Here is a 26,308-nt window from a genome sequence, read left to right on the forward strand (position 1 = left end):
TCTATCTATCTATCCATCCATCCATCCATCCATCCATCCATCCATCCATCCATCCCATCCATCCATCCATCCATCCATCTATCTATCCTATCTATCTATCTATCTATCTATCTATCTATCTATCTATCTATCTATCTATCTATCTATCCGCCTACGACATTGTGCTCTTCTGGCCGTTTCGTTAGTGGGATATATACCAAAATTGGTATGACGTCACGTGACCGTATTACAAACACAAATGACAGGTCATAACATGATAATCATGACAAGCAGGTTATGAACACTATGATTTACATGCCACGGTCTTGGGACTATTGCAGCCATTTCGTTAATTTGATATATACCAAAATTAGTACGGTGTGAGAAGAGTGTATGACGAACATATGTAAGAGGTCCCAAAGTGCAGATCATGAAACACATGTCATATACAGCATGATTTACATCACATGATATTGGTGCGCTCGCGGCCGTTTGAATGAATGGATACATACCAAAACTGGAATGGCGAGACATTTCTGTCTGACAAACATAACTTACACATGGTAAGATTAAATACATGACATGCATGCTATGTATGACATGATTTACATGCCACGCTCATGGTGCACTCGCGGCGGTTTCGCTAGCTTGACGTACACCAAAATTGGTATTGCGCGACGAGACTGTATATCATGAACATAATTCAGAGGTCGTAACGTAAAAATCATGACATGAAAGTCATGCACAACATGATTTACATGCCACGCTCATTGTCTGATCGCTGCCGTTTCGCTTGCGTGATATACGCCAAAATTGGTATTGCGCGACGAAACTGTGTGGTGAACGTAAATCAGAGGTGGTAACGTGAAAATCATGACATGCATGTCATGTACGACATGATTTACATGCTACGCTCATGGTGCCCTAGCGGCCATTTCGCTCGCTTGATATAAATGAAAACTGATATTGCGCGACGAGACTGTACGATGAACGTAAATCGGGGGTGGTAACGTGAAAATCATGACATGCAAGTCATGTACGAGATGATTTACATGGCACGCTCTTTGTCCGATCGCTGCCGTTTCGTTCGCGTGTTAACGCCAATATTGGTATTGAGCGACGCGAGTGTATGAGGAACGTAATTGAGAGGTGGAAACTTGAAAATCATGACATGCATGTCATGTACGATATGATTTACATGCCACGCTCATGGTGCGCTCGCGCCTGTTTCGCTGGCTTGATATACACCAAAATTTGTATAGCGCGACGTGACAGTATGAAGAACATAAATGACACGTCGTAATATGCGAATCATGACAGCGTGTCATGTACGGTATGATTTACCTGCCGCTGTCATGGTGCGCTTCCGGGGGTTTTGTTAACTGGATATACACCAAAATTGCTATGGCAAGAGACGAGTGCGCGATGAGCATAAATGACAGGTCATGCGTTGTATATTCCAGAATATACATTTCATTAGCATGGTATATACCGGATTGTACATGCATGCATGGATGGCAAACATGCGATATATAGCGAACTAGATGCCATGACATGAATGACTTCACTTGCCTCAGATACAAACAAGGCGATGCAGCAGATCTTTGCCGGCTGCTTCGCATTATATCGATTCCCACAGTGAGTGGGATCTGCCGGAGTTTTTGAACACAAATGTATTTTATGCCGGAGTCCACCAAGACTCCAGTGACGTGTTTCCGTCACCTAAATGACGTGGAAAAAATGCAGGACGATGAGATGGCTAAAAAAAAGTTCCGTCAACGGGCGTCGAACCCACGACATCTCGGTCCGCGACAACAGATGCCGGGCACGCTAGCCACTGCACCACGTTCGCACAATATTCGGGTTTTGCAAACGCGCCATTTATATCTCACACTTTCTTCTCACAGTGCTCTTGGTCGGTGGGATGACGTCGCCCTCTGGGAGCGGTAAAGTGAAGCGATGCATTATGACCGTGGCTTCCGCGAATAGCTCCTGCAACGCGTCGTTGCTGCGCCTCCGTCCTATTCGGCGCCTTTCCAATAGAAGTGCAGTATTTGGGATTGTTTTAACACAGCACAAGGTGGCGACCTTACTCCAAGCATCGGCCTCGCTCATAGCGTTCATCCATATCATGAAATAACTCTGCGAAGCGCGCCTGCCCTCACCTGGCTGTAACACCGCGTTCCGCTCGCCCTGGGGGAAAAATTTGACACTTTTTAAATTCCAAAGTGCGTTCGGCGAAAGCCTGTGGCCGATTCAATTGACTACGCCATGATATCGGGGGAATGCACAATCTTGGGGCGCTTCTCCGAACCGCTTGTCGTGGAATCATCGCCAGGCCGCTTGGAAGCCATCTGAATAACTCGACTGCTGCAACGAGAAGACTGATGACGGAGCGCTACCGCGCGCGCCGCCGTGCCATTACGTGATTGCTGAGAGTGTGTGAGGGGGCACGGACGTACGCCGCCGCTGGACACCACCGCCGCGTTGCGCAACAGTTGGGCAACACGCGTTGGAAGGAGCAACGGCAACTGTTGCTATGCGCCGCTATGCCATCCCGTAATTGCTGAGAGAGTGTGAGGGGGAGTGGCCATAGCTGGCACCCTGCTAGGGCACGGACGGACGACGCGAGTATGAGCCATTAGGGACTTGTACGTATACTTCTTTACGTTACCGTGTTACGGGATGCCGGACGGAATCTGCGCATGCGCGAACCTTTACGGAACGTAAGAGTTTACATAACGTAAACTACTGGCCGGATAAGCTTTACGTTTACGGCTCTATCTCACAAATCCACCTTCGCTCGTGGCTACTAGCGATATCCGCTTTACGGAGACTCCAGCTGCCGAGTCAAAATAATCCGAAGTGCGAGCGCCACTTACGATCACCTCGTTTCAGCCGGATTACCGAGGCTAGAGCTACATAGAATGTCGAATCCGTAACGTGGGAGGCCTAAATCTCTTGACAGGCTGTTAGGTGGCGACATCTAGCGAGGCCAAGGTGAAGCAAGCAAGCACAAAGTTGTTATTGCAGAAACATCGGGCATTCTACTTCCAATGTAAATGCCTTGCAGCGGCATAATTACCAATGAGTTGCCTTTTTAATATTTTTTCCTTCAAAAACACTAAGCGAGAACAAACGTGTCCATGACTGTGGTTGCCCGCAGCGTCACAATATGTCGACACCATCGTCCGGTAAACCGGTATTGCCACACCCCTTTGCGTATACCGGGATACTGAACACGCTAAAAACCTCTGTTATGATTTTGCCGCAGCGGTAACTCAATACTATCTAAATAAATGTAGTTTAGGTGCAGTTATCATCACCATTTAGTGGTTTGCGCAAACGTAACGGTATATTTTTACGTACGTACAGTGGCGGTCAAAATATTAAGGACCACGGGAGCGCTTGGCAGACAGCACCGAGGCGCCTTCTCACGGCTGCTTGCGCAGCTCTAGAGCGCGCACTGCACACGCGCATCCTTGTTTACCTGCCGGCCTGCTCGTTCGCTCGCTTCAAGTGCGCGCGCGCCGGAAAGCCAGAGAAATCGCAAGGTACCACTTCTGCAGTCGCCGCGGAAGCACCGAGCGATGATTTCGTGACGAAAATACGTAACTTGTACTGGCAGTGCTCGGTGCGCGTCGCACTCTACGCTTTGTTCCCAGACGCTCCGCAGCGTGGAAAATACGCTTTGCGTCAGTTTGTCTCAAATCGACATGTGCGATAAGATTACCCAGCAGCTTCGTTCGCGGAACTCTAGCATAGTGCAATTTTTTTGTGGTGCTCGGTGCAACTATCATGCGCCGGTTCATATGCGCTATGAAAGAAAAAAATCTTGGCATCGACCGGTTCGTAGCACAAACCTACAAGAAAAACCAACATGGGTTAAAAAATGAAGAAGAGAAATCTTGAAAGCTGATGAAAAATTCGACCAGTTTTCGCCAAGTAGAAACGTTTTCTTTTAGGCAAATCGCTCGGGGCTTCCGCGGTGACTGCAGAAGCGGCACCTTGCACCTTCTCTGGCGTTCTGGTGCGCGCGCACTTGAAGCGAGCGAACGAGCAGGCCGGCAGGTAAACAAGGAAGCGCGTACGCAGTGAGTGCTCTAGAGCTTCGCTAGCAGCCGTGAGAGGGCGCCTCGGTGCTGTCTGCCACGCGCTCCCGTGGTCCGTCAAATTTTGACCGTTACTGTACGTAAATGTTTACGTATGGCCAGTTAACACTTCTCTAAGACATGCGTTCCGGTAACACGGTAAACGCAATCCGGTAACACGGTAAATTCGTAACACGGTAACGTTAAAAAGTATACGTACAAGCTAAAAGTCCCTATTAAAGGGGCCATGACACGGTCGCCCACGAAATTGCGGTTTTCAGCGAAATATAGAAGTAGAGGGTCTATTGTGCCTGTACATGCATGAAAAATGGACTGTAAAAGAATATTTCATTGCAAAATGAGCCCTAGAAGTCGCCGGTTATAAACCCCACCCACCGCCGGCGACCACCATTTTGCGTTAGCGTGTGTGACGTCATGTGCTTCATGGAGTGGAGCCGTCGCCTTCTATGGAAGTTTCAGCCATTGCAAACAGTTCAAGTTTCAATGCTGAACTGAAGAAAGCTCTAATAGCTCCATTGCAGGCGGAGCTGACCACGAAACAATATTGTTGGCCGGAATACAGACGCTTGCAAAACCAGCGGCTTGTTACGTCACGGCTCGCGAGTGCACCACTGTTGTCAGACTCTCAGACCGCTCGCGTGTTTATAAAAATGCTCGTTATAAATTAGGTTCCCGACAAAATGCGCTGAAATTTCGCCAGATTACTGGTGAACACATAACACAGATTATGAGCGAAAATTGGATGTCATGGCCCCTTTAACACTTTCGTGACCGCGCCTATTCCCATCGATAGTATGTTATCGATGGCTTCAAGATCAAGTTTTGGCACTCTCTCAGCGGTACTGGACAGTTAACGCAATACAAAGCATAAAATAACATGTTTTTTATCACTTTTGTTTGCGAGTTTGTTTTTTCCACCACGGGGAGATTTTTAAAGCTCGTTCGCAGTCGGGTAGGTGAGCGCTCGTTGTTTCGGACTTCGCGTCGACGCCTCTCGCGGGTGCTCCACAGAAACGGCGAATTTCTACGGATTCCGATTAATATGAGCGGGAATCTCTGGATCATGGTAGCACCACAGACACAGAAGACGACTTCGATTCGCCAGGCTTTAGTACGGACGGCGAAAGTGCGTCAAACCTCCCCGGAACATCAGCAGCTATCCGCCGGTAAGTTTCGTTTTCACCTCGGGTCGTTTTATCGCTGCCGCGCGTCGATGTAATCGTATCCGGTAGTGTTCTAAAAACAACAGCTCTTATCTGCAAGGTGTTAACTTCGTTCGGGCGGGAGCATTTGGCGCCGGCTGCAGAAAGAGCGCAGTTCTCTTCGCGAAGACGGCGCGGAGCGCACTTTGACCCAACGCTCCGGTGTGCTGCGCGGCGGCGTCTTCGTGTTGTTTTTTACCGCAGAAGTCGTCAGAGAGATATGCAACCACATAGATAAGTATGCGTGGATGCATACTTTCGAAAAGCCAACATACAGTGAGAGGGACGGATCTATGGAGGGAGGTTACTGAAGAGAAGATGAGCAAGTTCGTCTCACTCCATGTGTACATGGTAATCGTTGAAGTCCAGCGCTTGCATTGGTGTTGGTGTCGACGACACATATTTCCAGGCCTTCGTCCACCGTCAGTGATGCCACGGAAAAGGTTCAAGGCTTCTTGAGTGTCTCTGATTTGAAGACGACGACCGTCGCATCCCACGAGAATCTTCACCATGTGTCTTCTCTATTGCAACACATGAACGATTTTTCTACGCTATCTTTTAACCCCGTCGGCACCTTTCAGTGGATGAGAAAATGGTGTAATATGAAGGTCGGTATGGTATTCGGCAGTATATGAGCGAGAAAGAGGTCAAATGAGGGTACAAGTATGGATTTTTGCAGATTTGGAACAGGCTACACTGTTCATTTCAACAAATATACAGGAAAATTGAAAAGTACCAGAACTGCAAACTATGCTAGGAAAGTTGAACAGAAAAAAAGAAATTTTTTTCCCGAAACATGCGCAGCCAGCCTTTGTTTCACCGCGTCGAGAACCTGCATCGCGCGGTGGCATGATAGGCACTGGTGCCAATATTCTTGTATTTATGTAAATAATCTTTGTACTTAGAGAGCTTATATTTCCACTATTATTCTACGAGGGCTTTGAGTTCAAAACGTATATTTCGATTTTTTTTTAAATGTTAACCTTTGCAGAGTAGCATCGATGTTTTTATGAATCTTTCTTTCATTTTGATGCATTTTTCTTTGTTTGATAATTTTTTATTATATTTAAAATAAATACGTTCTTTTGAATTAATACTGCTGGAAAGACCAATTCTTCCTCTATCATTTGATACCCTACACTTTAGCATCAATTATATTCTGTGGCAGGAAAAAAAAATATTTCCTGGACTAGCCAAAAACAACCGAGTTTTTTCGCGGTCACGAAAGGGTTAAGCACTTTCGCCTTAAAACGCGGCCAGGCTAAGAGGGTAGACACGACGCGTGTTGCGTTTTCCTCTAGTCCCGCCGTGGCGTTCAATATCTCTTTGATATGCGGTGGTATGGCGACCTTAGCTTAAGTTCTTCGTCTAATCAGCGACGCTCTTCTGGCTGTCACACCGCTTTCTATGATTACGCTGTCACCGTTAACTACTACAGCTACCACAAAGGTTTGTTTAATCATTGATCATGGACGCTGGTCATCGGGTTGGAGATGAGCCGCTAGGCGTCAACGTGGGTGCAACCACGTCAAGCGGTGCTACAAACGCCAAGAGACATTAGACAGTTTTAGTTTGGCGTTTTTACACTCCGCTCAGCAGCTAAGCGGAGCGGGAACGCGAGTGCGCATGCGCCCTCCGCTACGGCCGTAAGCGGGTTACCGAAGCGAGGCCGACCCACCGCTTACGGGCTGCCTAAGCGGAGCGTCGCTGCCGTTTTCGCAAGAGGATGGGGGACGCAGCGCGCGTCCTCTCTCGTGCGTGCAGCGACATGGCTCATTTCAAGATGGATGCCCCCGGCGACGGCACGCTTACAGCGAGCGCTGGGGCTTCTCCGTCACCTGCTCAGCGGAAGGCGCGAAAACGATTTCGAATCGACGAAGATCTGTGCCTCTTGAAGGAGGTTGCATCTGCGGACCCCTTCGGCAATCCCGCCGCGTGGGAGCATGTACTGCGTAGGACGATGTATTGCAATGGACCTGGAACGCAGCCTTGCTGGCTTTCGGGTGGCTATTATCAAGTCCGTGCTTGCTTCTCTGTAAAAAAATACACACCGCCAAACATATTCGAAGCGCTCTCCTAAATACGTCGTGAAGAAATAAATTCATACGTGCTGATCTCGGTTTGTAAATGCGACTAAATGTTTTTCTCTTTTTCTTTAACGACGCTGAACATCACCAGAGGGCGCCGTAGCTGCTAAGGATGTGTTACGCTAGTCCCGCTACCAACAACGCACAACTAAAACGAGAAGGGATTCGTGGCGAACGCTCGAAGCGATCGGACGCACTTCACATCGCCTCCCGAGTCTTTCGGCTTTTTCGCTGCGACAAATGCTTACCGACCAATAATTTATGGACGAGCGGGTGCATGAAGTTATTAGGAGAGTGAGGATACCACACTTGACGCTGGATTTCTCAAAATTCTCCCAGGAGAGTTGTTTACCCGGCCAACGCTGCTCGCCGCCCTGAGCCTAGCTGGCTCAGCGCGCGTTCGGCTCCTTGTCGAGGCCTTGCGCCGCACCTGCCGCTACTCCCGTCGTCGTGCCCCTGCCGCCCACCGGGATGCAGTGCGTCGTAGAAGGTCATACCATCTCTGAAGAGGAGTGGTCGGACGACTCGTGGCAGTCGCCCGGCTATCGTGCCCAGGAACGACGCTATCGTGCCCAGGAACTTCAAAACCAAGGCAAGCCCCATCTTCAACTGAGTGCGTCGGACAATGCCCGCGCCGCTGTGCCGGAACGCCAACACCAGATTAAGCCGCGTCCGCCTCCATTACGCCGGCGTGCACCCCTTCCCCGATTGCCGCAAGACACCATCCATATAGTAGGACGGCCAAGAACACCCATCGGCTTGACGAAAGTGCCATCGTGGCAATTGCATGACGCCCTGCTAAAGGCAGCGTCGCTGCCGGACCAGCCACCGGCAAGTCGGGATCGTCTTCGGATGCACCCCACCAATATTACCTTTACACTGAGTGTCATCGACTCACAACGCGCCCAGGCCTACCTCCGCGTGAAGTCAATTAACGTGGGCACTGATACCATCGAGCTCCATATCCACGTCCCCCCTCCGGATGACGCCGTACGAGGCATACATGAAGCCATGCATACCATGACTTCTCGGACAACGAAATACTGGCGGACCTACAAGCCAGCAACCCCAACATGCCTATTGTGAGTGGAAGACGCATGGGCCAAACTAGGCACATTGTGGTCGCACTCACGACCAAGAATCTTCCCAAGTGGATATTCTACCACGGCACCGACATCAGGCTCTGTTCGTTCTACAACAGGGTGGAAGCATGTTTCAACTGACGCAAGGTCGGTCACCGCACGGATGTTTGCCCGCTGCCACGTAAGCAGCGGTGCCGCCGCAGCGGCGAGGAACACCCTCCACCAGGAGAAGGCGAGAAACCCAAGTGCACGAAGCGCTGAATCGTCTGCTGTGGTGCACACAACACCGGCAGCTCAGACTGCAAGTATCGCTTTGTCAGCAAAACGGCACCCAGCCCGCAGTGGAAGCAAGAAGCTCAAGAACCTACATCGAACACCCAACGCAACCCGTCCCACAGCGGCACCTCCAGCAGCCGCTCACCGTCCCCCTCAAGACCATTCTTCATCTTTTCCACCACCCGGGACCTGCAGCAGCCAGCACAAAGACCGAGAGCGCAGGTCCCGATCCCAGACCCGGCGCGTGAGGTCCCGCTCAGCAAATCTCGATCTCGCTCACAGCGCCCGACGTTCCACTCAGCCAGACGCACCCCTCCAACGTCCCGGTCATCCAGTAGACGCCCCGGAGAAGCGCCCCAAAGTCGCTGGCCTGGCAGCGGGGTCCCCCGGCGTCGCTAGTATCATCCGATGCACAGGTGAGGAAGTTGGCAAAGGAGAATTCTGCACTTAAGGCACAAATTTCGGCCCAGCAGTCCCACATAGCTAAGTTGACTAGCTACATAAAGTCTCTAGAAGCCAAAATTGAGAGAGCACTCAACTTCATCAAACAAACAGCTACACCCACACCATCCCAAAAGCAAGAAACACACCCTAACCCACTCAAAACCAAGAACACGGCGTCAGCGCCAGCACCTCAACTTCAAAATGCCAATAAACGCAAGGCAGCTACGCCCACCGCTTCACTCCACGCAGAAGTGGACATAACCGCGACAGTAACTACTGCAGTTACGGCAGCCATCTCCGCCCTACGATCCGATTTAACAGCCGAACTAGAAACACGCTTTAATGCGATCCACCAAATCATCCTAGAAACAAACAATTCGTTCGCCGTGCTCAAGAGCTCGACCGAAGCCGCACTGGCCGACTTCAGCGTACAGTTGGCCGTACACCACACACCATCAAACAGCCGACAACCGCCGGCCACCGCACCAATAACTACTTAGTCATGGCTGCACGCCAAACGCTCGCCGTTTGGCAATGGAACTGCAGGGGCTACCGCAATAAGAGGGGCCACCTGCAGCAACATATCCAACATATTCAGAACCACGTACAAGACGGAGAACGTACCCCGGACATCATAGTGTTGCAAGAAACTAACAGTCCCGGTAACGTGCCCGGATACATATCCTATAATCAGATAACAGACCTCTCCGTAAGCGCACAGTGCCACACTGCCATTTTAGTACATCAAAACCTCACAGCTATTCAACATGAGCTTGAAGGCACGAGCTTCCATCACACACTGGTGGAAATCGTACCAAAACGAAGAGGAGACAAGCCACTCCTTATTCTAAATATATACAGTCCACAGAGAGACAGAGGTGCGGATTTTCCTTACATCTTTCGGAAGGCATCGCTTCTGGCCAAGGACGCAAAGCTGCTGGTACTAGGCGATTTCAACGCGAAACATCCCGAATGGGGATATCCCAATTCGGATACCAAGGGTCTCCGATTATGGAACATCATACACGACCTAGGTTTCAGTATCCTCAACGACCCACAGCAACCAACGCGAGTCGGAAACAGCGTGTGTAGGGACACCATGCCGGACCTCTCCCTATGCAGAAACACACAGGGTGCCCGATGGCAAAACACGGGTCACACGGTAGGAAGTGACCATTGCACTCTAGCGATAACCATTGAGGTGACCGCTAGCAATAAAAAAAGCAAGCCACGGCTCACATTACTGACTGGGATAAATTCCGCCAACTGCGCAAAGAAACGGCGCCCGAATCCATGTCAGACCTGAACGAATGGATACATTTGTTACGTCGAGATGTGGACACTACAACGTATCAAACAGGCGTAAGTCAAGAACAACCATCAACAGACTCCCGCCTTCTACATATGTGGGAGGCGCATGAAAGCCTCATGCGTAGGTGGCGGCGCCAGCGTCACAATACCAGGCTCCGCCGCCGCATTGCGAGGCTCGAACGCGAACTTGAAGCCCACGCTGCTGCGCTAGAACGCCAGCAGTGGGGCCAAATTTGCAGCAGCCCCAATGGCCAGATGGGCTGCAAAAAACATGGCTTCTGCTGCGGCACATGCTTGACCTCGCCAGTTCTAAGTCGGCGGCACGCAAACAGCTTCCGCGCATTATCCACCAATACCCGGGCACAGACGAGGAGCTGCTGGGCGAGCTCATCGCCCGCTACTTCAACACCTCCCGAAAATAAAGCAGCAAAGCGAAGTTGCCCCAGTACACAGGAACCCCGAACGAACAGTTGGACGCCGACATTTGGGAAGCTGAAGTTTGCGTAGCGTTACACAAACTGCGCACAACATCGGCGCCCGGCCCTGACGGGGTCACAAACAAGACGCTGCGCAACCTCGATCCAAAGTCGGTGGTGGCCATTACCGAATATATGAATGAGTGCTGGAGGTCCGGCCAATTACTAGCAGAACGGAATCACGCAAGGGTCGCCTTTATACCAAAACCGGGCAAGAAACTCAACCTGGAAAATATTCGCCCCATCTCGCTTACCTCCTGCCTAGGCAAACTAATGGAGCACGTTGTGCTCTGCCGCCTGCAAAATTTCGCGGAAGAGCACAGCTTACTTCCCCCAACAATGCTGGGCTTCAGGGCCCATCTATCTACCCAGGATGCACTCCACTCATCCAGTTGCACCACGATCTTCTACGTCCTGGGAGTGGCACTAGTACCAAGGCTTTGCTCGGTCTGGACCTTCACAAAGCATTTGACGACGTCAAGCACACTACCATTCTAGGCGGTCTATCCGAACTACAACCAGGAGAACGCGTATTTAACTACATCCATGCTTTCTTAACCGACCGAACAGTTGAACTCTCGGTGGGCGACCTCCGTTCCAAGCTAATAACTCTTGGTGATCGCGGCACTCCGCAAGGAGCCGTTTTATCCCCTTTTCTATTCAACCTCTCTATGAGGTCACTACCCTCCAAGCCCGACATTATCCCAGCCTGCGATACACCCTATACGCAGACGATATCACGCTCTGGACGACTGTGGGATCCGATGGTCAAATCGAAGAGACTCTTCAAAGGGCTACGGAGACAGTCGTCCAGCACGTGACGGATGCGGGTTTAGAGTGCTCGCAGAGTAAATCGGAGCTACTAATACTCCGACCTCCAGACCGACGCAAAATTAAGACTCTACTCCCTAGTATCAACGTTTATGTGAACGACACGCCAATACCACAGGTGGGCCACATGAAAGTGCTCGGACTCACTGTACAAACCACCACAACAACATCACATTGGACCGCCTCACCGTAACGGTGAACCAGACAGCCCATCTCGTATCTTCAGTGAGCGCGCGCAACGAGGCATGAAGGAGAAGGAATTACTCCAGATAATTCAGGCCTTTGTTTTGTCGCGCTTCACGTACACCCTCCCTTACTTGCACCTCCTTCAGTCTGAGCGAGCCCAACTAAACCGCCTTATACGTAAAGCTTATAAGGTGGCACTGGGGCTCCCCCGAAACACCTCGACCGAGCGCCTCCTCAATCTTGGGCTACATAACACTTTAGAAGAACTTGTCGAAGCGCATCGTACGGCGCAAATTGAACGATTACAAGCAAGCAGGACGGGCCGATGGATCCTTGATAAAATCGGGCACGAGTTTTCTCCAACGGGTAATGATCCTGCTATAATCCGCCCCCCCCCCCCAATATCAGAAAAAAATTCAATCATAAAACCGCTGTCAAAGAACATGTTGGCCAACCACCACGACGGCAGAAGGAAAGCGAGGGCCAAATCCTGGCACAAAAAGTACACGTCCGCCCCTGAAGTAGCGTACGTTGACGCCGCCTAATACCGAGACTTCACCAATGCATACGCAATAAGTGTAATCACTCTTCCTGTCGTCAATGCAGATTCACACCGAGTAAAAACGGCTGGTTCCGTCCGCGCGCTTAACACGACAGAAGCCGAGGAAGCGGCCATAGCCTTAGCAGCAGCAGCCGGATTCACCATTTTATTAAGCGACTCAAAGGCCGCTATTTCCAACTTTGCACGTGGCATTGTGGCCCCCACAACACTGCGTTTACTCCGCCCCACTCTGCTTACTGATCCTGAGGAAGAAATACTATGCTCCATCGGCCCACCAATGTGCTCAAGAATTCGTCAGCCGAGTAGTGGGACCCGCCTCTGATCCGGGGGACCCTGGTGAAGCCTTGACATCATATCACGACACTACGCAATATTATACCGCCTATCGAGGCCGTTAAAACCACCCCCGCACCACAAGTTAACTAAGCGCCAGGAGGTTGTCTGGCGCCGACTGCAAACGCATTCATAGCCGTGTACACATATTTATGCCCGTAGATACCCCGACACGATTGACCCGTTTTGCTCGTATTGTGGGTCAATAGCCACACTTCATCACATTCTCTGGGACTGCAGGGAATATCCCCCCTCTCCCGATCTCCTCGCCACTCCTTCGCCCGAAGAGTGGGAGGAGGTTTTGACCTCCACCAGCCTGGGAGTTCAGCTCCAGGCCATACAGAGAGCAGAGAAGGTGGCCACCAGGTTCAGCCTGTCGGATCACCTACTTCCATAAAGTCTGGCGACAATAAAGTTGTGTTCTCTCTAAAACGAGAAAATCATCCTCCGCTCCGCTGCGGCTTAGCGGGCCAACTCGGAGCGGAGCGGGCCGTGGAAACGTCTACCTAGCTGTCTATTAAAGACGACAGTCTTTCTTGGGGAACTTAAACGCAGATTTTTTGGTCTGCCTTTCTGCCTTCTGTTTGTCGGCACGTCACTCGATTCAGCCACCCGGCCAAAGTTGAACCACTTGCCCAAGGGCCAGCCATCTTGAACGGCTGACTAGGTTGATACTTCTGTACATTGTTGATCAAAAAGCAAACATTACGCAGATCTGAGGCGAACATGAGTAGGTAAATATCAGGTGGTGTGTTCCTTTATTAGAAAATACATAGATACGTAATTCTAGAGTAGTTTCTTAAGCTGCACTGAAAATGCGACTGCGCTGAAACGCCTTCCTTCGTGCCCTCTGCACGAGCTCATTGTTGTGTTTCGGTTTCGGTTCAGTATTGCGCTGTACGAATGCCATGGGGCGCCGCTCTGCATTCCTGTTTTACCCAAACGACGTGTAAATAAAGTGTGTGGAGAGTACTCGTTGAGTGCGGACGTTTCTTCTGCTTCGGCGCTTCGCGCCAAAGCGCGTGTTCGGGCTGGCTGGCGTCCCCACCGGTCGCGTTGGTCACCGCCGGTCTTCGCCTGCTGCTGCGCCGGGACTACCAGCCCGCAACACAGCACTCATGTTTCCCGACGTATTGCCAGACGGCGTCCACATCTCACGCAGCACCTCTTCTATCGTCTTTAGACGACATTTGCAGCGAAGCACGCAGATACGCGGCCAATTTTTGTGCAAGCTCTCTTAAAAAGTACAGTGAACATTCAACTACTTCTGTAAGGACACGTTTTACTTTTGCGTCATACCGATTCTTATTACAGAGGGATCAACCATGCTTTTCATGTTACCACGTGCAACGTTCGAGCGCTGTACAGTGCCGTCGATGAGAACAGCCGCTGGAGGTACTTGTACAATCGATCCACAGAAACAAAGCCGACGGAGGGACAATTATGACCGAGAAGCAGCGGCAATCTTTCGTTTTCGTATTAATAACATTGCGCATTGTCGCTTTGTTCCATTGTACCTACTTGCTTTCTTCACGTTACACAAAAACAACCCCATGTTATCTAACTGGCTGATCGCACAATTGCAGCGTTCCATATCGGTATATTGTCAAAATCAAAAGACTACACGTGGCCTCGGCGATTAACTCCGGCCGCGTGCTGTTGAAAGGCGCTCGGCCAGAGCGAATCTCGGAGGCCGATCGGGGTACAAATTATTAAATATGATAGTTCTTTTTAAAGACGATAGTCTTTCATAGGGAACTTAAACGAAGAAATTTTGGTCTGTCTGTCTGTCACCCGATTCAGCCACCCAGCCAAAGTTTAACCACTTGCTGAACGCCCAGCCATCTTGAACTGGTAGCGGTGTTCATACTTCTGAATATTGTCGATCAAAAAGCAAACATTACGCAGATCTGAGGCGCAACATCAATACGTAAGTATTAGATGGTGTGTTGCTTTACTAGAAAATACGTAATTGTAAAAACCCTAGTGTTTCTTAGGCTGCGCTGAAAATGCTGAAAGCGCGACGCTATGAGCTGGATGCGGCGATTTAACATAGAGGAGGAGGACTCATATAGCACGGCCGGCAGAAGACTATAGTCTTTCGACGACATTTGCAGCGAAGCACGCAGATACGCGGCCAACTTTTTAAGAATATTCAGTACAGGCATTGAACACTTGAAAGTAAAGTTACACAGCCTGTGCCTCTTAATATTATCATTAGCAAAACGTTGCGACATTTTCCTTGCGTGGGTGCACTTCTGCACTGAGTGGAAAGATAAACAAATGAAAGAAGATGCCGCTGGTTTGAACACGCCACACCTCCATCGTAACCAACGGAACGCTGCGCACGCTGAGGGCTGGACTTGATGTTTTCGCTCTATTAGTTCATTCAAAAGGGAATGTCGCCAGAGCTCGGAGAGATTCCGAGTTTCTCCAAACTCGGGCCACGCTGCATAGCACCCCTGGGCAGAGTACGAAAAAAACATATGACGGATACGAGTAAAGGGGACAAGGCGCCACCTACGACTGGAATTCATTGCGTGCAGGAGAACTTATATAACTAAAGTTTCCGGCAACTCAGGCAGAAAAAGGCAAGGGATGGTTCTAATTGAAAAAGGTACAAGATAATGCCAGTTGCAAGTGGCGCCTTGTCCCGTTTACTCGTCTGCGTCTTGTGTTTTATCGCGCTGCACCCGACATGACACGCCGAGTGTACTCGCAATAATACTGACAAATCCGTGTCACGTATGCGTGGAAAAACTGAAGGCGAGCGTCTTTTAAAGACGAACTCAAGAGTGCTTGAGTTGCGTGTTTCTCTGCGTCTTTGCCTACAGGTCGCGCTCCTTGTATATCATGGACGCACGCCAACTTGCGCAGTTTTCTGTTTTGTTATTAGAGCGCGGATATTCGAATCTCTTGATTCATGTGCTTTATTCTGGGTACAACAAATCACATGCAGGACACGTTTGCTGTGAAAAAAAAAACGGTAAGGTTGTCGGCATTGCTATAACTGGTCTGCTTAACAGGCAGTGATTCGATAGCGTTAAAACACTTTGTCTGCATAGTATGCATCCCTGTTATGTACTACCCTAATGAAAACTAACAGACAACGAGACCAAGCAAGGTACCTTCCTTCGCCTCATTGTCTGTTGGTTTTCATTATGGTTGTGTCTAACAAAGAAAAAACGAGCCCTTCAATTTCCCTTTTTCAATTAGTTGTGTACTACGCAGTGCAAGTCTTGCAGACAGTGCTGCGTGCATGCGGCTTGCAGAGTGTCGTGTCGTCTGGCGAGAAGCGTCGAAAAATGACTTACTTTAGGTAGCTTGCAATGGCAGTCTTGCTACAACGCGAAAATTCATCAGGGTGCGCTACGTTATCCAGAGGACTCATTATATATCCATCCGTGGCGGGGCAGTCCACTGAGGTGCCCACACCATCGTGATAAGAGCCGAGCCTGCAGCCAAATAGGAAGAGAAATATAACACAAATGCAGTAATAATTGATATTCTCACCTGTATTCATAATGACCTAATATGCGGTACGAAGAACTTTATTGAAAGCATCCTGAGAAGTGCCACCTCTTAGGGCGACACCGCGGGGCGCTCCCACGTGGGGACAGTTAGACCTAGCCTAACCGCCGCATTGCAGGCTCTCTGGACAGCCCAAAGTTGACGTTGCTACCCCGAGCTCTTGAGGGCCGAGCTCCATTTTTCCTCTGTGAGGTCCTTGTCCACACGTAACGAGGGGCACCGCCAGAGCATATGCTCGAGATTGCACGTCTAGAGATTGTGCATGTCAGAGCATGTGCTCGAGATTGCACGTCTAGAGGTTGTGCATATCAGAGCACATGCTCGAGATTGCACGTGAGCTAAAGTCACGTGCAAATAGGCAACGCATGAAAGCTAGATTAGGATAAACACTATATTACCACTAAGTGTACTTTCCTACTGATTCTCTTGGGGAGCAGAGAATGCAATGCTGCGTAACTGTGCGATACCGTGCAAGAGCTGTATTGTGGTGGCTGAGGAATAGTATGCTCAGCCTTAAAGGCACCAGTCGGTAGTGCGACCCCTTTTCAGCATAACAACAGCATTCTTTCAGCCATTATTACCAATAACCTAAGGGCACACGCTTAGAGTACAGGCAAAAGTAAGACGCTTGCAGCATATTGGTAACTGACAGGGAACTTAAATGCGGCCAGTACTCAAACAGAACTCACAGTAAACGGAGAGACAGAGCAGATATTTATTGCTAGGAGCAGGCGATACCCAAGTCTTGTATAAACAGGCGTTCTATTGCTCGTTTGATACATCAAGTGCAATGCTATGGAAGCTATCGAGACTTTTTACATTACATGCGCTCGCGCCAAGCAATAGTTCAATGATTTTACCACCCGTAATGTGATTTTTTTTCGTTTTCGCTGAGTAATAAATGAAGGTGCTTTTGTGCCTTAGAAATAAACAAATCCCGTTAGTTATGCGGTTCTCAATAGGTCGTTCTGTATCGCTCAGTCTCTCTTTGTTTTCGTATCGTGGCGTCTGCGATTGGCTCCGATAGCGTGCAGCCGGAACCAATCGCGGAGGCCACGTTGACAAAGGCGAAATCCAAGCGTGAAACATAACCACGTGACTGCTCTTGTGCGCTACCGTGCTGCAGTGCTCCCAGACGTGCCTCGAGCGAAACAACGGGCGAGTGGACCGTGGCGAAATGAGCGGCCACGGCTCTAGGCATTGGCTTCACAGTGCGTCAAGATGGCCGCACACGGCAAGGAAACGCCATCGTCCCTAAAAAGCGATAGGCTGACGGTCAGCACACCGGCTGTTTCGGTCGAAGCACGTTTGAGAGCGCTGCAGTACGGTAGCGCGTGAGCGACCCAGTCAAATGGCTTTACTTCATATTTCGCGGGCTTTGTCTGGAAGGCGAAAAAAAAAAAAATCACCCCGCAGCATGTACGTTGCCACAAAAAATTGCATCGGTCGTTTTGGAATGCCCTCTACGACGTGAGGACACGCAGTTGACCATAAAGTGAATATTAAACATGTTGCATAATTGACCTTAGTAATTAACCAATGAAGCACAATATCATAACGTGTGCCACATGACGGTAAAACATATGCCATTGTTTTTATTCAGTCGCAGTTAACCTCATTTTTAGATATTTGGTTCTTTAAGTCAAACACACGTGTTTTATTTTGATGAATTCGGATTTTACCGGCGAAGACAGTTAGCTGCGCTTGGCGCAGATCACGCTACGATGTTTGAGAAGCTTCGCGATCATAGACGTATCTGCCGTGGGGGGAAAGGGGGGCACTAGCCCCCCCCCCCCCCTCCTTCACTGAGAAAAGTTAGGGGGGTGGAGCCCCCCCCCCCACTTTGACAGCGGTCATTGTCGGCTGCAGTTTGGGAAACTAACAAGTGAGGCAATGTTTTACTTGAACGCTGCAATCACGTAATTATATAATAAAATTTGTTCAACGATTCTGCTGTGACGACTCTCCTCCGCGTTTCATGACCACGCACTGTAGGCTCTCTGCGTCGCGGGCTGCCTATGCGACGCTGTCGAGCGTTGCGCTCGAGCATTGCAGAGAAGCCCAACGCTCAGCAGGGGTTTATAACATTAGATCAATCTGTTATGATTTTATTTTGTTCTGCCTGGCCGGAAAATTACTTAATCGGCGAGGCAAATACGAGTGGGAAGCAGTAAACGTTTTATTGCCCGATCTAATGCCCTTCCTCTTACAGGAAATTTAGTTTCTTTCTCAAGCTGCTGTGAGTCGATGAGTGCGCAGCAGTGTCGAGTGTTTCAGCTGTGCCGAGCCAGGAGAGCTAAAAGTGGTTCCCGCTTTAGTCTCCCATTAAGCTGCTTCACCTTGCTTATCATGTGGTAGCCTGCAGTGATCGCGGCGGTTTATAAGTAAGAAAGTGGACTCGAGCACATTGAGAAGCCCAGCTTTCAAGATTGCCCCGTAACTTGATCTACCTGACCAGGGAGATGATGAGCGTCCACGGTATTCTGGACTAATGTTACGAATGTTATGAATGACTATGTTATGTTATGACGATGTTATGAATGAATAAAATTTGATTTGATTGATTGATTGATTTGAAGAAGGCTGCCCACCTTCAAAGGATTGTGTCTGTTCCAAAATTTGTTTATTTCTCTCTCCACCTCTCTCCCAACAAGGAGGAGTTCACAGAGTTGTATACGGGCAAAAACAACTCAACATCGTTATACTACAACTGAAAGTATTTATTATACGCATACGAATCCATCTCGCCAGCGCCTATAAGTAGCCGCTACCAATCTGATAGGTCGGCAGCTTTCTTTCTTGCGTTCAAAGTGAGAGACTGCCTGGCTATACCAAAAAAAAGTTTCATTATTGTTCTGCATAGTAATGCGCTGTTTACTGTGCACACTTCATTTTAACGCCGCGAGTTTTCGCTGACTTGTCATGTTGCGTAACAAGGAGGCGATATTATGGCACACCGAAACTTTTTGACGAATAGTGAATACGAACGACCAACAATATGTCGTATTGAAAATAGCTTATTCAGTTTTTTTGTGTAGTTGTGCGTAAGTGCTCATGACGCGGTGTATCACCTGCGCGCCATTTGTTGCGTCGCATTACGAGCAGGTGCTGTGAGCATGGCACAGAAAAGTTTGACCAATCATTAACGACGAATGACCTATACGGAAGAAAGCAATGCGGGGTAGTGTAACGTTATAATCGCCCGCATTTTTTCAAAGAAAATTTGAGCTTGCACAGTGTACGTAGGCGCATTTACTTGGAGCCGCCGGAGGAGAGGAGTAAAGGTCCGCTTCACTGCTTTTCCAACCACCCTCCGCCCAAGCTGGGAAAAGTCGGGGGTCAAGGAACGACACCTACCATACACATTCGTAGTCCTTCATAACCTTATATACACAGCCAGCTCCATGTGGTTTTCATAAAAATTAATCAGACTGGACTTGGTCTTCTTCTTCAGAAAGTCTTTAAATTAGGGCGCTATGATAATAAAAAAAATTGGCACTCGGCTTATTCTGAAGACTTCTGCGAAGTACATTGCTTTGTCAGCCACATGTTTGTTTAATAAGTCAGAATTTAAGGTACTAGAGACAAAGCAGGTTCTTCGTCCTCATCGTATTGACAACGCCAAACTGAGACTGTGAAGTTTGCAGATGGAGTGCTAAGACGAAACACAGGTTAAATGTGGTTGTACTTCCTAAAGTTGACGGGAATTTTTGCCCAGTAATAATAAACGCTGCTGTGCTGTTGCAGTACAGGGCGCCCCAGCCTGCACAATCTGTTTGTGCAATATATATATATATATATATATATATATATATATATATATATATATAGGCGGGGTTTAAAACTACATTTGCTCTCCAAATGACGTGATTTTTTAATATATATATATATATATATATATATATATATATATATATATATATATATATATATATATATATAAATGGGTCATTCCATATCAAGTGTACCAGGTAAATTTTCGACCATCTCCGATCATGCCAGAAAAACTTGGGTTGGTATGTGTGCATAAGATAAGTAGTTATTGGGGCGTTATATTTCAAGAAAAAAAATTGGTGTTGCCTAGAGGGCGCTTCCAACTTGGGGCACGGAAGTGAAACTGTGTCGTCCCCGTCCACTTTATAGGGTATATATGTGGATTGAAACTTAAGAGTGTCAGTCAGCGCCAGTCGCAGCCATAGCGGCGAGTGTGGAACACTCTTTTTTCTGCCTTTTTGGCGTCACGTAGCACGTGATCTATTTACGAGCAGGCAGCTGACCAATAATCCCTCGCATACTACCTGAAGGCATCATGTCTGCCAGAACGAGACCCTCGCTGTGAATGAAGGAAAGAAGATTACTTTTAAGGGCTCGTTTTTCTTTGTTAGACACAATATTAATGAGAACTTACAGACAGCCATGCCAAGGAAAGTATAGGGGCTGTTATTTGTAGTAATTAGAATATAAATGTGAAGAAAGTAAAGTGGACGAAAAGATAACTTGCCGCCGGCAGCGACCGAACCTGCGACCTTCGAATAACGCGTCCGATGCTCTACCACTGAGCTACGCGGCGGTCATATATATATATATATATATATATATATATATATATATATATATATATATATATATATATATATATATATATATATATATATATATACACACACACGGCCGACAGAGTGAGACGCTTGCAATCGCAGCCTGCAATACAGTCAGTTGCTGACATTGTCGGCGAGGAAGTTCAGCAAACACTGGGCGTTGCCGAACCTCCGCAGCAACAGCCGGACACTATGAGTTACGCTCTCCCTCCGCGCCCATGGCAAGACACCGCAACGCCACAGTTCCGCCACCGACGTGATACCGCCCGTCTGTCGACCAGTGCTACATCACGAGGGAGACCACCGTTTGGCGTGGCGGTGACCACCGCGCACTCAGCTACCATTAGGGTGAAGCTGGCCACACCTACCGCCACTGCCAGTACCGACAAATGAGACTGCGTGGTCTCGCCATCAACGCACGGTGTCCACAGCGGGGTGAACGACCACGTGACATTGAGGACTACCCGCAGGAGCGCAGTGGACACTACGACGACCGTTTGCCGTCGCCAGGCGCTATATCTCACAGCAGCGGCGCCAGTACACCGGCCCTACTCTGGGCCGATCCACGATCCGTTATCCGGAAAACTAGGAGCAGCAACCGGTGTAGGAGCGGTTGCTGTACGACGGAATACCGAAGATCCTCCACCGCTAACACGACGAAGTCTTAAGAACATGCCGCAAGCTGAACGAAGCCCTGAGGACGAAACGTCGGGACCGGAAGAAGACCTGACGACGCTACGTAGAAGCTGTGGAACAACCTGGCGTAGCCGTGATCCGACGCCGCAAGCTAACCGCATTGCAAGACGACTGAACGAGCGCATTTGACGTTCTTATCCACGGCCACAACGTCACCGCACTCGTCGACACCGGAGCCGACTATTCCGTCGTAAGTGCGCCATTCGCCACGAAGTTCGAAGAAAGGCAAGACGACCTGGGAAGGGCGCGAAATTTGGACAGCTGGAGGCCACACCTAATAACGCCTACTGGAGTTTGCACGGCGAGAATAACGATTAACAACCAGACTTAGTCGGCGAGGTTTGTGATCCTAGAGCGTTGTTTGAGGGACGTCATTCTTGGCATAAATTTCTGAAATCAACACGACGCAGTTATTGACTTAGGATACCAGTCGATAACGCTTTCCACGGACAATGCCACACCACCGGACCGGAATATCGGTCACCGTGCCTTGAATGTGATAGAGGAGCAGGTCAACATTCCGCCTCTCTCCAGCGTGGATTATTTCTGTCGGCACCGAAGAACCTACTGACTTGGAAGGCGTCATAGAGGGCGACCGCCACCTGCTCCTGAAACATCAGGTTTGCGTTGGAAGAGGCATAGCCGAGCTGCGTCTTGGGAAAGCGAAGGTAATGCTGACAAACTTCAGCCACGAATACAGGCACCTAAACATTGATACGACGGTCGTGTACATAGATGAATTCGCGGACGTCAGCAATACATTCGCCCTCTTCGATGGCTACCGACCCCGCTTCGACAAACTGTGGTCCCGGACCAGCCTTCGACTTCAATCCGAGCCTACCGAAACACAAGCAAGGCCAGCTCAAAGCCCTGCTTCTGCACTTCAAGGACTACTTCTCGTCGTCAAGAATTCGACAGACCCCAGTCACGAAACGTCCCCTCATAACACAAGAACGTGCCCGAAAAATCTGTCAGAGCCCGTATCGAGTTTCGACGTGAGAACGCGAGGCCGTAAAGAAACAAGTCGACGAAATGCTCCGTGACTTCAAAGAGTGCCGTGGGCGTCTCCCGTGCTGCTAGTGAAGAAAATTGATGGAAGCCTACATTTCCGCATCGATTATCGTCGCCTGAACAAAATCACAAAGGACCTGTATCCTCTTTCACGGATAGACGGCGCCCTGGATAGATTACAGAAGGCGGACCTGAAGACCGGCTGCTGGCAAATAGAAGTACACGAGAGAGGCCGAGAGACTATTACGTTTATAACACCAGACGTACCTACTCGTGTTTAAGGTCATGCCCTCTGGTCTTTAGCTCGGCAGCTGCGACTGTCGAGCGAGATTATGGATACAGTACTAGCAGGCTTGAAGAGGCACACTTACCATGTGTACTTGAAAGGCATCGTTGTGTTTGCCTCAAACTTCGACGAACACCTCCGGCACCTTGAAGCTGTACTTAAAGCAATCAAGACCTCCGGACTGACCCTGAAGCCAGAAATGTGCCGCTTTGCGTACGAGGAGCTGTTGTTCTTGGGCCACGTGATTACCAAGTACTGGAGTTCGCCCCGACACACGCGAAACAGTTGCCATCGCTGCCTTCCCGCCGCTCACCGACAAGAAGGCCATACACCGATTTCTAGGCTTGTGTGCCTATACAGATGATTCGTCAAAGGATTTTCACGGATCGCCAAGCAACCTCACACAACCGATGTAGAGTTCAAGTGGGAAACGGCACAATCGAAGAATTTAAAGGACTGAAACGACGCCTGCAGACGCCTACCATACTTGCGCGTTTCAACGAATACGCCGACACGGAAATCTAAACCGACGCCAGCAGCATACGGCTCGTTGCTGTCCTTGTGCAGAGGAATGATGGACTAGAAATGGTTATCAGTTATGCGTTATGCTAGCCGGTCGCTATCTAAGGCGGAAGCCAACTATTCCACAACAGAGAAAGAGTGCCTTGCCATAATATGGGCTACATAGTTTCGCCCATAGCTTACGGCAGGCCCTTCAATGTTGTGAGAGACCGTCAGGACTTGCGTTGGCTAGCTAACTTGAAGGATCCTTCTGGTCTCCTCACACGGTGGAGTCTGCGACTTAGGAATTCGACATTACCGTGTTTGAAAAGTTTGGACGAAAGCACTCTGACACCGCCTGCCTCTCTCGTGTCCCCGTTGCCCCACCGCCGCAGGACGACCATTACGGTGACTGCTTCTCGGGAACTTTAGGTGCCAACGACTTCGCTGAACGACAATGAGTCGACCCGAAACTCAGGGGCCTTGTGGCAAAGCTCGAGGGCAAGACCAGCGTTCTTCCAAAAGTACTCAAGCGAGGACTGCGCGTTTTTCTTGCGGAACGGCGTTCTCCTAAAGAACGTCTCGCCACTTCCAGCGAACCGCCTTCTCAGTTATACCTTCAGCATTGCGTCCATGGTCTGGAAGCTTTACATGACGACCCGACGGCTGGGAGCATGGAATTTTCCCGTATGCTCGCGAGGCCTCGCCTCACGGCCGACGTCCCCATTACGTGAACGCTTGCCTACATTGTCAGCGATGGCAGGCACCGCCGACTAGGCCAGCCGGACTTCTGCAGCCCATCGAGCCACGTCGCCAGCCGCTTCAGACGATCGGCGTGGACTTACTCTGGCCGTTCCCGGCGCCGACTTTCGGAACCAAATGGATCATCGTAGATACCGACTACCTCACCCGCTACGCCCAGACAAGGGTCCTACACAATGGCAGTGCCGCCGAGGTAGCGAGGATCTTTGTTGAGAACATCGTGCTGCGTTATGGCGCCCCAGTGGTCCTCATAACAATAGAGGTATGGCCTTTACTGCTGACCCAACTCAGGATATCTGAGATACAGCGAAACAAGCCACCGCCAGACCACTGCCTACCAACCACAGACCAATGGCCTCACCGAGCGGCTAAATAAGGCCATCGCCTACATGCTGGCCTTGTACGTCGCCGTCAAACACAAGACGTGAGATGCCATCCTTTCGTACGTGGCCATCACATACAACACGGCCATGCAAAGAACGACGCCGATAACGTGGCACAAGTTGGACGAGGGAAGGAGCCCGGACGACGCTCGACGCCATGCTACCCAACGTCTCCGACAAAGAAAGCGTCGACTTCACCGTCTACCTCCAGTGCGCTGAAGAAACCCCGCAACTCGCCGGTTTGCGCATCCAGAGCCAGCAAAATACCGACAGCCATCGTTGCAAACTTCGACGACGCCACGTAGAATACGAGCCTGGCGATCATGTCTGGACACCGATACACCGACGTGGACTCACAGAAAATCTTCTTCGGCGATACTTCGTGCCATACAAGGTTCTTCGACATCTCGGCGCTCTAGACTACGAGGCTATGACGGACGAAATTACGAACTCTCAGCAGCGCAGCTCACGACCTGAAGTCGATCATGTCGTGCGCCATAAGCCATTTTATGGGCGTTAAGAAATCCGAGGACCCTAGCTTTGCTTGCTTTATTATTGTTTGTTATTTCGTATTGCATTCATGTTTTCAATTTTACGTATGTTCTGTTTTATGCTATGGGGCGATGCTTTAATCATTTCAACGTGTGCTTTATTTTGATGTATTAGGATTTCACCCCCAAAGACTGTTAGCAACGCTCAGCGCAGATCGCTAAACAATGTTTGAGAAGTTTCGCGATTGTTTGAGATCATTCTGTTAAGATCGCGCGCAGGACGCGAATAGTGTGTTTTATTCCACAGCTTACGCGGCCACCAGCGATAACGCTGGAATCTTCGATAGCACATGTATACAAGCCGACGCGCATTACCGCTTGTCAAATTACCCACGGCCGACGCTCGGTTCGCCGCTATCAGTGTGCAGCGTAAATTGCTTCTACCTTGACTTTTCATCTTCAGGGCACAAGTTCGTCCAAATAGTTTCGTCTTGAACGCGCCACTACAACCTTCGTGAATGTCACGACCACGTGACAATATTTACTGCGATTGTCTGATACAGAACTGCCGTGCTATTTCACTTAGTGATATTCGTTTTCTTTCCTAAGGCCTCTGTAAAGTGTTTTTGCTGTTAAATATCAAGAGGTAATCGGATCTACAAGTGTCATTTGTTGGAATCCTGCGACACTTTATGACTACAATATGTCTGCGACGTTTCTGGGCAGTGCTATAGCTTTCATAAAGAAGAAATGCTAACAAATTGCTCGTTTGTGAATATGTTGCTAGCGAACACCTCAGGTCAGCAGTTATAAAAAATAATAGAAAAAATTTATGCAGTTGCACTGATTGTGAAAACTGTAGGAAGTGCGGAGCAGTCGTTCGCCTTTCCTTCAGCGACGCTCACGTTCACGGGCAAGCAAGCGCTGGCGTTCCAAAACATGCAGTCTGCTCGGCGTCCATGAGGGAAAAGGAAACATTTATTTGTGACGCAGTGGCGCCCTGTGCCCTCAGCCTCATTTTCACATCACTCCTCCTCAACTTCACACTCCTTTTCCACTCCTTGCTATAGTTAATATACACGGCTACGCTATGCTATACCCTCCCCTTCTCCTTCCTCACCATCACACCTCTTCCTGCCCCCTTCCTCACCCTCACACCTCTCCTTCT

At 49.4% G+C, this 26,308-nt stretch overlaps 1 protein-coding gene across 1 annotated transcript in view; it reads right to left on the bottom strand.

The window, feature by feature from the left end:
* LOC119395686 (uncharacterized) overlaps nucleotides 1-26,308 on the bottom strand; it is a 299,084-nt gene that overhangs the window by 920 nt on the left and 271,856 nt on the right. Inside the window, exon 11 of the mRNA XM_037662688.2 lies at nucleotides 16,196-16,336. The gene's annotated coding sequence lies outside the window, so the exon portion shown is untranslated. The remainder of the gene's footprint in view (nucleotides 1-16,195; nucleotides 16,337-26,308) is intronic.

This window comes from Rhipicephalus sanguineus, chromosome 6 (genome assembly GCF_013339695.2).
Source record: "Rhipicephalus sanguineus isolate Rsan-2018 chromosome 6, BIME_Rsan_1.4, whole genome shotgun sequence".
Taxonomy (NCBI): domain Eukaryota; kingdom Metazoa; phylum Arthropoda; class Arachnida; order Ixodida; family Ixodidae; genus Rhipicephalus; species Rhipicephalus sanguineus.